The sequence below is a fragment of the Triticum dicoccoides genome, chromosome 7B (genome assembly GCF_002162155.2).
Source record: "Triticum dicoccoides isolate Atlit2015 ecotype Zavitan chromosome 7B, WEW_v2.0, whole genome shotgun sequence".
Lineage (NCBI taxonomy): Eukaryota > Viridiplantae > Streptophyta > Magnoliopsida > Poales > Poaceae > Triticum > Triticum dicoccoides.
In genome coordinates, this window is record NC_041393.1 from 2,802,710 (window position 1) to 2,813,928 (window position 11,219).

An 11,219-nucleotide genomic window follows, 5' to 3' on the forward strand; every position below is an offset into this window, starting at 1 on the left:
CCCAGGCAGAACCCGGCGCCCTGGGGGGTTCCTGGGGCACCGGCACAAGCGAAAAGGGGCGTGTGGGTCCGCCCTGTCAGTGAGTCGAGCGCCTCTTCCCGCCGTTTCTTCCCGCTTTCCACCCACTTCCCTCCCATTTGCCCCTTTCCTCCCACCATTCTCCCTCCCGCTCGCCTCCCAATCGGCCACCATGCGACCGAAGAAGTACGCCGTCCCCCGCGCCGCGGCAACCGCGACCGCCTCCGTCGCCCAGCCGAAGCAGAGGAAGCCGAGGGCGTCGCCGTCCAAGCCGTCGGGCATGTCAAATGCCGATTGGAGGGTGGAAGTGCAGCGACGGGAGGCCGTCACCGCCGATCGGCGGAACAGGGCCCTCGTCAAGAAGGCCCGTGACAACGCGGCGCGCGCGGCTACGGGCGCCGCTGCCGCTGATCAGACCGAGGCCGAGGCGGCTCGCGCGGGGATGATGAATCTCCCCGGCAACCACACGCAATACGCGCCCTGGGGCCAGCAAGGCGTCAGGTCTCCGACGCCGCAGCCATGGGGGTCGCTGGGCTACGCCAACGGTGACGCGCACGGTGGGTTCAACCGGAACGTTGCTTTCCCCCATGGCCACCCGGCCCAGCGCACGCCCTCTCCCGCCTTCACCGGCATGCAGTACCCTCCATACAACTACTCGTCGCCCGCGTACGCGGCCTCCCCGATGCCCCCTCTCCGCGGTTGCACGCTGCCCTTCTCTCACCTCAGCGGCGCCGACGAGACCAAGGCCGACATGGACGACATCATCGCGGAAGGCTCGGCCGCTGCCGCCGCGTCTCCCGGTTTCATCGCGGACGAGACGGTGGATCTTAGCAGCGGGATGGATGGCGAGCTCGGCTACGTCTACAGTGACGAGGAGCAGGACGAGGAGGACAAGGAGGACGACGAGGAGGAGGAGGAGGAGCCAGCAAGGGGGCGCAAGAAGAAGAAGGCGCCGGCCAGGCTAGAGCCGCGCATCAAGTGGGCATCCAAAGAGGAGGAATGCCTCGCCGAAGCATGGAAAGTCGTCTGCCTCGACCCTACCACCGGCGTGAACCAAAGCATCGAGACGTACTGGGCGCGCATCAAGGCCGAGTTCGACGAGCGCAAGCTCGTCGACCCCTACTTCAAAGGCGTCTACATGCAGCGCGGGACGAAGGCGATGGCAAACCATTGGGGGCGTATCTAGGGGGCGTGCAACAAATGGCATGGGGTCGTCGAGGAGGTCGCCAGTCGCCTGGAGAGCGGCGCCAGCATGGAGGATCAGGTATGCCACGCCGGTCTCCCACCTCTTTTCGCCGTTCACCCGCCAACTGTTTGTTCGTCCCCGCGCAGTTGCTGCGTATGTTCGGCCTGTATCGATAGGGCAACAGCGACGCCGAGTTCAAGTACCTCCACGTCTACAAGCACATCAACAAGTGAGACAAGTGGGCGGAAGTCCGGCACACCCTCGAGAAGGCCAAGGAGACCTACAAGCCTGACGCGCCGGCTTCGGGCGCGTCAGATGGGCGGCCGGACGGCAACGAAGGTGCCAAGAAGGGGAAACACACCGACGCGGCCACAGCTCGCGTGCAGGAGTCCATCCAGCACTGCCTCACCGACGCACAGGTCCGGGCCGTCCTTCGTGAAGAGAAGACCGAGGCGCGCTGGTCGGCGTTGATGTCAGCTAGCACCGTCAAGCTCGACCTACTCTGGACCAACGTCACCGCGAAGAAGAGGAACACCGACCTGGCTTTCCTGCTGGGCGGGGCGGACATGCTCCAAAGCACCGACGAGGCGGTCAAGGCGTGCTACAGGGCGCATGTTGGCCTCATCCTGGACCAGCTTCCCTCGACGCTGCCGCCCATGCCCACGATGCCCACGCACACGCCGATGCCGCCGCCAAGCCCGACCGCTGATGCTGCCGAGACTGCCCGCAGCACAGAAGCCACGCCGTCAAGCATAGAGGCCCTGTCAAGCCCACGCACGCCGACTCCGGCGACGCCGGAGGCCGACCTCGCCGCCTGATGCGCGCTTTCGTCCTTTCCTCCTTTTTTGTACGCCGAACATTTAATCCGGCCGCTGATCTAGGCCGCTTGGTCGCCGGATTGTGGCGTCTATATTGGGCGCAGGAACGACTATGTTTGAATTTGCCATGGCTGGGGGCGGCTGGGGGCGTGACTGGGAGCTAGGCCGGCCCGAGGGGCCGAACTAGCGCCGGCTCCGCCCCAGGCCGCGGTTTTTCTACGCCCTGGGGGGACGAACGGCTGGAGATGCTCTAAGTGCGCGAGTAGGTTGGTGGTGAGGATGGTGGCCGTCGGTGGGGTGGCTCGGCGACGAAGGTGCTGCTCCGTGTCAATCGGGTGCTCGGCGGCGCCACTATGGAGTGGGGCGACGACAGTAGTGGTCGGCAGCAGTGGGTTGGTTGTTGGGGGCAGCGGAGGGGCGGAGGGGCTGCCGTGATGGAGGGCGACGGCGGAAGTTCTCGTTTGGAGAGGTGCCGTCGGTGGTGGGATGGTTGGGGGCGGAGGCCTTGCGCTCCTGTGGATGGGTGGGGTCTCGATTTTTGGGCGGCAGAGGGGTTGCGGTGGTGAGGGGCTACGCCGGTGGTGGACTGAGTGGAAGGCGGTTGACGAGGATATAAACCTGGGGTAGGGTCATAGGCTCGACCTATACGTCCTACCCAAGGTCACTACCCTAGAAGACAAAAAGACCAAGAGTTAACAGAAGAGCTCCAGTCAAGTACGTCGAGTGAAATCCACTCGACGGTCACATCACTCGACGGTCACTACCTACCGTCATTCGACCATATGGAAGGCCACGACACGCAACGGCCAGATATTCACTCCTTAGTCTTCATGAGCATTAAGAGTACTTAATGTTGGCGTTACCAGTAACGCGCCTTACTTTATGTACATTATTTCCCTTGTAATGGGGGCGGGCTAGGGTCTTGGCGCACTCTATATAAGCCACCCCCTCCTCTGGCACAAGGGTTCGCACCCCCTGTAATTCAACACACATAATCCAATCGACCGCCTCCGAGCACCGAGGCGTAGGGTTATTACTTCCTCCGAGAAGGGCTTGAACTCGTAAATCTCGTGTGTACATCTTTGCCATAGCTAAGATCTTGCCTCTCCATACCTACCCACCTTTCTACTGTCAGTCTTAGAACCACGACAGTTGGCGCCCACCATGGGGCGGGTGTCTTAGCGACTTGTTGGTGAAGTTGCAAGTTTTTCTAATCACCATCATCATGGTTTCCGGTGGCGGATTGGCTGAGGGCCGCGAGATCCGTCTCGGCGTGCTTGTTTTCGTCGCCGACGACTCCGCATGGCTTCAAGAAGCTCCCCTGGACACTGAGGCGCTCCCCGTCCAAGGGGCGACGAACTTCCGCGCGTGTGTTCGCGGTGTTCTTCTCCAGCAGCCATCGACTCAGTATCAGTCGGCTCCGATGGTGTTTTCCCTCCCCGCTGTCCGCCGCTGCAAGCGGTCCGGTCGATCGCGGCTTCAGCGGTGGGTGAAACACGTGGTGGCTCGGCAGTCGACCACCCACCAAGTCGCGGCAATCGAGCCCGACGAAACTCTCCACGGCCTGTTCGATCTGTCGACTGGCTCTGCGGAGACCGCATCCGAGTGTGGTAGCAGCGATCCTGCGGCCGAAGTCTTGATGGTCGATGGGCCTCACAGCCCACCTAGTTTCCACCGCGAGGGCAGCAGAGACGGATGCGGCGATCCGTCGCACGTCCACGAGGAATACCGACCCGAGACCCTCTCTTCGCAGCAGAGGGAAGAACTTCGTCGCCGCAACATGGATGCTGTCAGGACCCCGACTCGATGTCACATTGATCTAGCCGGTAACACCTCATATCACTTTGCGGCCTCACGCACGGTATCCCCACGGGTGTCGCCTTACCTTTGCCCGGGACCGTTTGCGCCTTTTGGCTCACGTATATGATAGTGTCGCTAGCATCCATATGATAAGGAGCCCGGGCTGACATGACTAGTCGTAAACCCAAAGTGGCACAGACTTACAGGGACAGGCATCCATGACCCAGCTTCGAACGTGTCGGTCATCAGCAAGTGGGTCCGGGCTGTAGCACTGGGCTAGCAGGACTCCGGTAAACCGGGCTGTAGCGGGCTAACAGGACTCCGGTATTCACCGCGTGACATTTCCCCGAAGGGACAGACACAGGAACGAAGAAGGACACATGCCGGCCAGCCTAAGTGTTCCGGAGCAGTAGCAAGCTACCATGGCTCGGTGGAAACACTAGGAGACATTTCCCCGTAAGAGAGGCTACTAAAGATAAACAACTAGATGGTCAGATCCCACACATACCAAGCATTTCAATAACATACACACAATATGCTCGATATGTGCAAATACAACATGGCATCACAACATGACTCTATGACTCAAGTAATCTATTCAATAGGCTCCGAGGAGCGAGATATTACAAACATGGGTCTCATGACCCAACATTCAGAGCATACAAATCAAGCACAAGCGGAAGCTATCATGTCTGAGTACAGACATCTATAAATGAAAAGGCTGAGAAGCCTGACTATCTACCAAATCCTGCCGAGGCACAAGATCGTAGCTGAGGTAACAAGCTAAACGTCGAAGACCACGCGGAAATACTAGTGAGACTGAAGTCTCTCTGCAAAAACATAAAATAGGCAAACGTGAGTACAAATGTACCCAGCAAGACTTACATCAGAACTATCTACATATGCATCATTATCAACAAAGGGATGGTGGGGTTTAACTGCAGCAAGCCAGCTTTGACTCGGTGGCTATCCTGAACTACGACTGCGAGTAATTTTTTTGAGGTGGCGCACACGAGTCCACATATTCACCATATCAATACACCACTATGGATCCGCTCCCGTCTCCCTACGAGAACGCCATCCATAGCACTCACGCTTATCTTGCGTATTTTAGAGTATCCACTTTCACTTGTCTATGAACTGATATAAGCAACCCAGAAGTCCTTTTCCGCGGACACGGCTATTCGAATAGATGATGATAACCCTGCAGGGGTGTACTTCTTCATACATGTTTCCACCACTTAGCGTCTGCACACGACATGTGCTCGGCAGACTTCAAGCGAAAGCCGATGTGGGTGTAGACCACGACCTACCTAAACACTCAAGTCTCTAGTCCAGGTTTATCTCCTATTCGGGTTCCATCCATGAGGAGATCCGGCCGGAGTTTCGCTCACAGCCCCAAACGATGTGAACAGGGTTCCCGAGACACCAAACGGGCGCCCGGTACACCGTGCCACGTGCCTACCGCATCACAGCCCACCCCTACGGTCAGCGCTGTCCACGGCCTCCAGCATACTACAAACACCAGAAACTACTTGCAACTCCTGGACAGAGGACAAGGGTGAATAAGAAGTCGAGCGGGGTCATATTTCAGGGCCCAATGTATGGTAGTAGCTGAATCATGGATCACAAACACAGAACTCAGTTCCTGAGGACGGCTTCAATGAGACAACCCACCATGTACTCCTACATGGCCTCTCACCGACACCTTTTACCAAATCGTGTTCACACACTTAGCTCACACACAGTAGGACATGTTCACACACCTCTGATTCATCCCCGATGAATCAGACCTGACTCAACTCTAAGCAGTAGTAGGCATGACAAACAAACATGAATGAGTAGGCACAACAGGGCTCAAACAACTCCTACTCATGCTAGTGGGTTTCATCTATTTACTGTGGCAATGACAGGTCATGCAGAGGATAAAGGGGTTCAGCTACCGCAGCAAGTAACAGATGAATCGGTGTTGTCCTAATGCAGTAAAAGAGAGCAGGAGCGAGAGAGTAGGATTGTATAGGAATGAACAAGGGGGTTTTTCTTGCCTGGCACTTCTGAAGATAATATAGCTCTTCATCGGTGTCATCGATCACATCGGCGGTACACGTCTATCGAGAGGGGACAATTACCGGCAAATACAGAAAAACACGATCAATGCAATGCACAATATGATGCATGATCATGACATGGCAAAATGGATGTGTTTTGGGCTAATGCAACTAGCAACAGATTAAATGAAGTTGGTTTGAATATAAGATTCAAATTCAAACTCCATATGTGATTATTCAAATGCCATTTAATTGATTTGTGCTAAACAGCAGCTATAAGTTGTTCTATCATGCATGAAAATGGTACAGATGGATTCCTTGAATTTTTCTGATAATTTTTCATATATAAATTATTTAATTTGGAGTTACGGTTAATTTTCTATGATTTATAGAAGTTTTAGGCATTTTCTGGAATTTCCTGAATTAAATTAAAGCCAGAAAGCATTACTGCGTCAGCATGACGTTGGCATGACGTCAGCAAGTCAACAGGGGCCGGCTCGGGTCAAACCTGACGTGTGGGGTCCACACGTCAGTGATACAGGGGCTAATCCCGCGTTGACCCGGGCTTTGACCCACTACGGGGCCCACTGTCAGTGGCTGTGGGGGGGGGTGTTTAGGCGTCATTAGTGTTAATTAGGCGTGCCACGTCGGCAGTCGCCGGAGTTTGGCCGGCGACGACCAAAACTGCGGCGGGAGCTCGCCGGAGTGGCGCTGCGAGGGGTTTTGGGCCAAGCCAAGGGCAACAGAGGGTAGCCCGTGCCCGTGCGCATCTAGGGGGGCCAACGGGAGGTGCGGGGGTGGCCGGGGTTCGCCGGAATGGAGCCCGAGGCGGCGGCCGGAGCTCGGGTGGGTGCGGGGTTAGCGCTGCGGCTTGCAAACAAGCTAGCTGCCACGCTAGCGTTGCTCCACGGGTCGTTGCGAGTGCAACGGACGCACGCGCGGGGCCATTTGGTCACCGGGGCTTCGCCGGCGACGAGTCCGTGCGGCGGAGCGTCTCGGCTCCGGTAGAGGGGGCGGCTAGAGCTCGAAATCGGGCTTGGGGTTAGGGGGAAACGAAGCAGGGACTCACGGGGATCGTGCAGGGAGGGTCAGCGAGCTCGGGGAAGCGACGATGGTGGCGAATTGACGGTGAAGATCCTCGGCGGCCGGCGATGGAAACGGCGATGTCGGCGGCGTTGTGGCGCGTCCGTAGGGCCGTGGGTCGGTGGGGAGGAAGGAGGGGTCGAGGGGGAGCTCCTGGGCGCATCGGCGAGGCTAGGGGTGGCCGGTGGCCACGGGGAAGCTCGTCGGCGGCGGCGGGTGTGTTCGGTGGCTGCGCGCGAGAGAGCCAGAGGAGTAGAGGAGCTCGGGGAGAGAGTGAGAGGCCTGGGGGGGTGCGTGGCGTCGCGGACGGGGTCCAGGGCGACGAGAGGAAGCAGGAGGTGGCCAGGGGAAAGCAGGAGGTGGCCGAGGCAGCGTCGGCGCGCGCCACGCCTCGCCTCTGTTCGTCCTCCTGGCAGAGGAGGAAGAGGACAAGGGGGAGGAGGTGGGCTGGGCCGGCTGGGCCACTGGAGTTGGGCCAGGTGGGCTGCGAGGTAAGCTGAGGTAAAACTCCCTCTCTGCTTTTATTTACTGTTTTCTATTTTTTTTGTTCTGTTTGTTTTGATTTAGTTTAGCAACTAAATCATTTAAGTAAATTCTGTAGAATTTTATGTGGCTTGCTAAAATATATACAAAGCCACTCACAAACTTCCAGAATTATTGGAGTCATATTTAATATATATTAAATATAAATCCAAAGCAAATAGTTATTGGATTAATTCAAATGGCCAAAATAATTATCTCTGTGACTTCAAAAATATTGGTTTAAATTTTACCTCTTACCAATATTTTCATGGAATAACAGGAACATTTTCTTGGACACATTTGAGAAGATTTAATTGTTGGTTATTTTTAGAGGTTTCCTGAGGCTTTTGAAAATTCCTCAATTCAAATTTCATTTGAATTTAAACATGATGCACACACCAGACAGCACCAGAAGCTAGGGATGTGACAACTCACCCCCACTAAACAAGAATCTCGTCTCGAGATTCCAGCGTAGGGTAAGGTGAAAGGTAAACGCAACTAGTATAATCTTCACGATCCAGGGTGCACTTCAGTTGAACGTTGATTCATTCACCATCATTGTCTTCAAGTCTTGCCTTGAGAACTCCAACTATCATGACAACGAGAGGAAAGGAAAGATCCTAAAAGAATGGTTCTTCTCGAAGGTCGAACAACTCAGGATTAACTCACGGAATGAGACATAGCAACATCTCTCGAGCTGAGAGGCGAAGCACACATCCATAGGAATGGAGGGAAGCAGATGACGAAGGTTCACTAGGTGGACAATAATTCCACACCTAAGAAGGTGGTAAACGATTGTCAACGTAGCGAGGAGTTGAGTTGCCATGATACCATAACGATACACCTTAGGGAAGGTGACTCCTAGAGATATTCCCTTAAGTGGCAAAAAGAATTACTTTTGATTCAGAGATCATTGAAACTCTTTAAACCAGCCTAAGACAATTCTCGAGCGATCGTTTGGAGGGGGTCGGTAGAATGGCATACTCGGACTTGGATGATGTGGATTACCTTGTTGAAGACAACGTAATGGATGAATTTGCTTATCACCGGTAATGGAAGAGACCCATGGTAGAATGGCACATTGGCGGTGCAAGCTAGGAACAAAATGCAAATGCTGGGAATGATTCTGGTAACTGGGGAGGAACCCAACAACAGAGAGTGAATTCACTGTTTGAAAAGGTCATAGCATTGCTGAGGAAACTGAGAGCACTATACAGTTAATGTCGACGATCAAACCTAGCACTTGCGCGTGCTCTCAAGAACTTGAGCATTTCCATAATCATCAAGATTTTACCAATATCCGTGTCAAGGATCCTAGCAACACAACTTACTACCATGATGAATACCGGTGGATGATGCAGATGCAAAGGAAGATAACACTTTCTCAGATTTCACCCTTGGCGGGGCCAAGGAACAAAATCTGGATGATCGACCGAGAGACATTTAGCACTCCGCTTTTAATGTTCTCCTTGATGTGCTAGTGTAACCCATTCATAGATATGGTTTGATATCTAAAACATCAAGTAAAAGGTCGGACTTCGGAAACACAAAAATCCATAGGGGCAACTAGGGAGTAAACCCTACGAAATCCCTATGGGGAGGTGGCCAACTTCATCAATCAAGATATTATAATAATAGGTCTTCCGGCTGGGTGTGTTGGCCACGACATCCACTTTACCGGTTATCACGCGACCAATATTATAATTCTTGGGAAATGTTCCAACCATCATATCTGCCTGAGATTCAGATCTAGTTGGTGTCAGAATATTCCAGGCTCATCGAGTCTAGGAAGAAAAATGAAAGTTTGCAACACAAATCGACGAGATGACGTTGCGAGATTCTCGGGAAATGAACTACGATAGTAAGCTCCAAAACATGAGCTGGTTCTGCTACAAACATGTGAACACGTTGTCCCAGACAAGCATGACCACGTGGTAGTCTTATAATAAAACACTACCGAGTTCAGGAGGGGGAACCATCAACGAGGGTATCGAAGTCCTTACATAAGTCCGGATTAGCTCTTATGAAGGAACTCCTTCTCCTTGAACAAATCAATCAGTGGCTTGGTGTGCTAGGGATACATATAGATTGAAGGTTGCAAGTCTTCAAACCACAGCATTCTTCGCACGTGTGCATGACTGACTTGGGATGATTCCAGAGGAAGCAAAACTAACTTTCTCAAATTCACGGCGGCAACTTTCACCAAATGCACGTGTATAAGAGGAAGTCACTCCTTTCATCAAACAAATACTTCATGAGCTAGCATGAAGAAAATGCTTCAAAAGTTTCCAACACTAACTTGTTGTCCAACAAGACCATGGAGGAGATAAGGATGTTGTCAATGGGCTCAACAACAATTCATCTAGGTTTCCTTTTAAAAGGAATTCCATAGTTAAGTGAACACGGTGATAGCATTGGTCAGACCAAAGATGTAATGGTGTATGCTCGAGGGATCAACCACGAATAAGACAACATTACGAGCATCATTGGTACTGATTTGATTTGACGATAGCCCACCCTCAAATCAAAGGATTGATAAGACAATAGGTCCAGCAACTGATCACAGGGACCAATCGATGAAGATATCATCTTTCTTCAACACACACTACACAAGATTATCCCTTTGGAACGAACTAAGTCAGGCAAGCTTTTATCCTCCAACTCTCCAAGTTGTTGTCTAGCTTAACCAACTAGCTCCGGGATATCCAACACAGATTTTTGGAGAAAGGGTGGTTCACAAGAAACCAACTTGATCACGAGCTCAACATAACAGTCAGGGAACAACCTGGTAATACTTCCGAGAAGATATTCGGAAAATCACGAACCACCGGTATGTTACTAAGCTCGAGAACAATCTTGCCTTTCAGGGCAAGACGATATGATCAAATGAGTGAGGACTTGACAAGATCCTAACTCATCAATCGAAGGGTGCACCGAAATAAGGACTAGGTAGCACGATCAGTCCTAGAATGATGATTCACTAACCAACATGCTAAGAATGAAATTATTATCCTTTAACTACCAAGCAACAAGGTTGCTAGGAGTATTGAATTCACACATCACGATTCACTTGTCGGCGTTCCGGTTGCGACAACACGGAACCGAGGAATGAAAAAGGATGGCGAGAAGTATCACTATGTCAAGAATTCACAAAAGGTGGTGCAATTCTCATGAAATTCTTGATATAAAGATGGTAATACTCCAAGGTAGAACAGAACAAAAGTTGGGTTAGCAACTTGATCTGCAGAGTACAACTACTTTGACCCAATCCTAGATATGAATGAGGTACTGGAGTTTGTTTCTCCTAGTCATTCCGCGATAGAATGGCTTGACGGACCACAAGAGTAATAGGCATCGATAAACGAACGCACGCATACTCTTGACTATCAATTGATAGACGAAGGTCAGTAGACAACTAAAGAGGGACAACTCAAGGAACACACGATTTTCTGAGTTGTGGATGCATGGTTTGGCATGTCGAACGAATTCAACATTTCTTCCAGATAACCCATGCAGAGAGGTAGGACTGGCAGAGTCACGATTTATGAATGGAGATCTCCTCAAGAGTACTCTAATTGTGATCTTTTGATCCAATAAACATCTGCCATAAGCGGTTCATAGTATTTGGAAGAAGGAAATACCACGGACCTCGAGGACTATCGCAAAGTTACTAATATCCTGAAGGAACTAGCAAACACTATCAACATGAAGTAAGTAGAGTGAATCTCGGGTTCAAGAACCCAG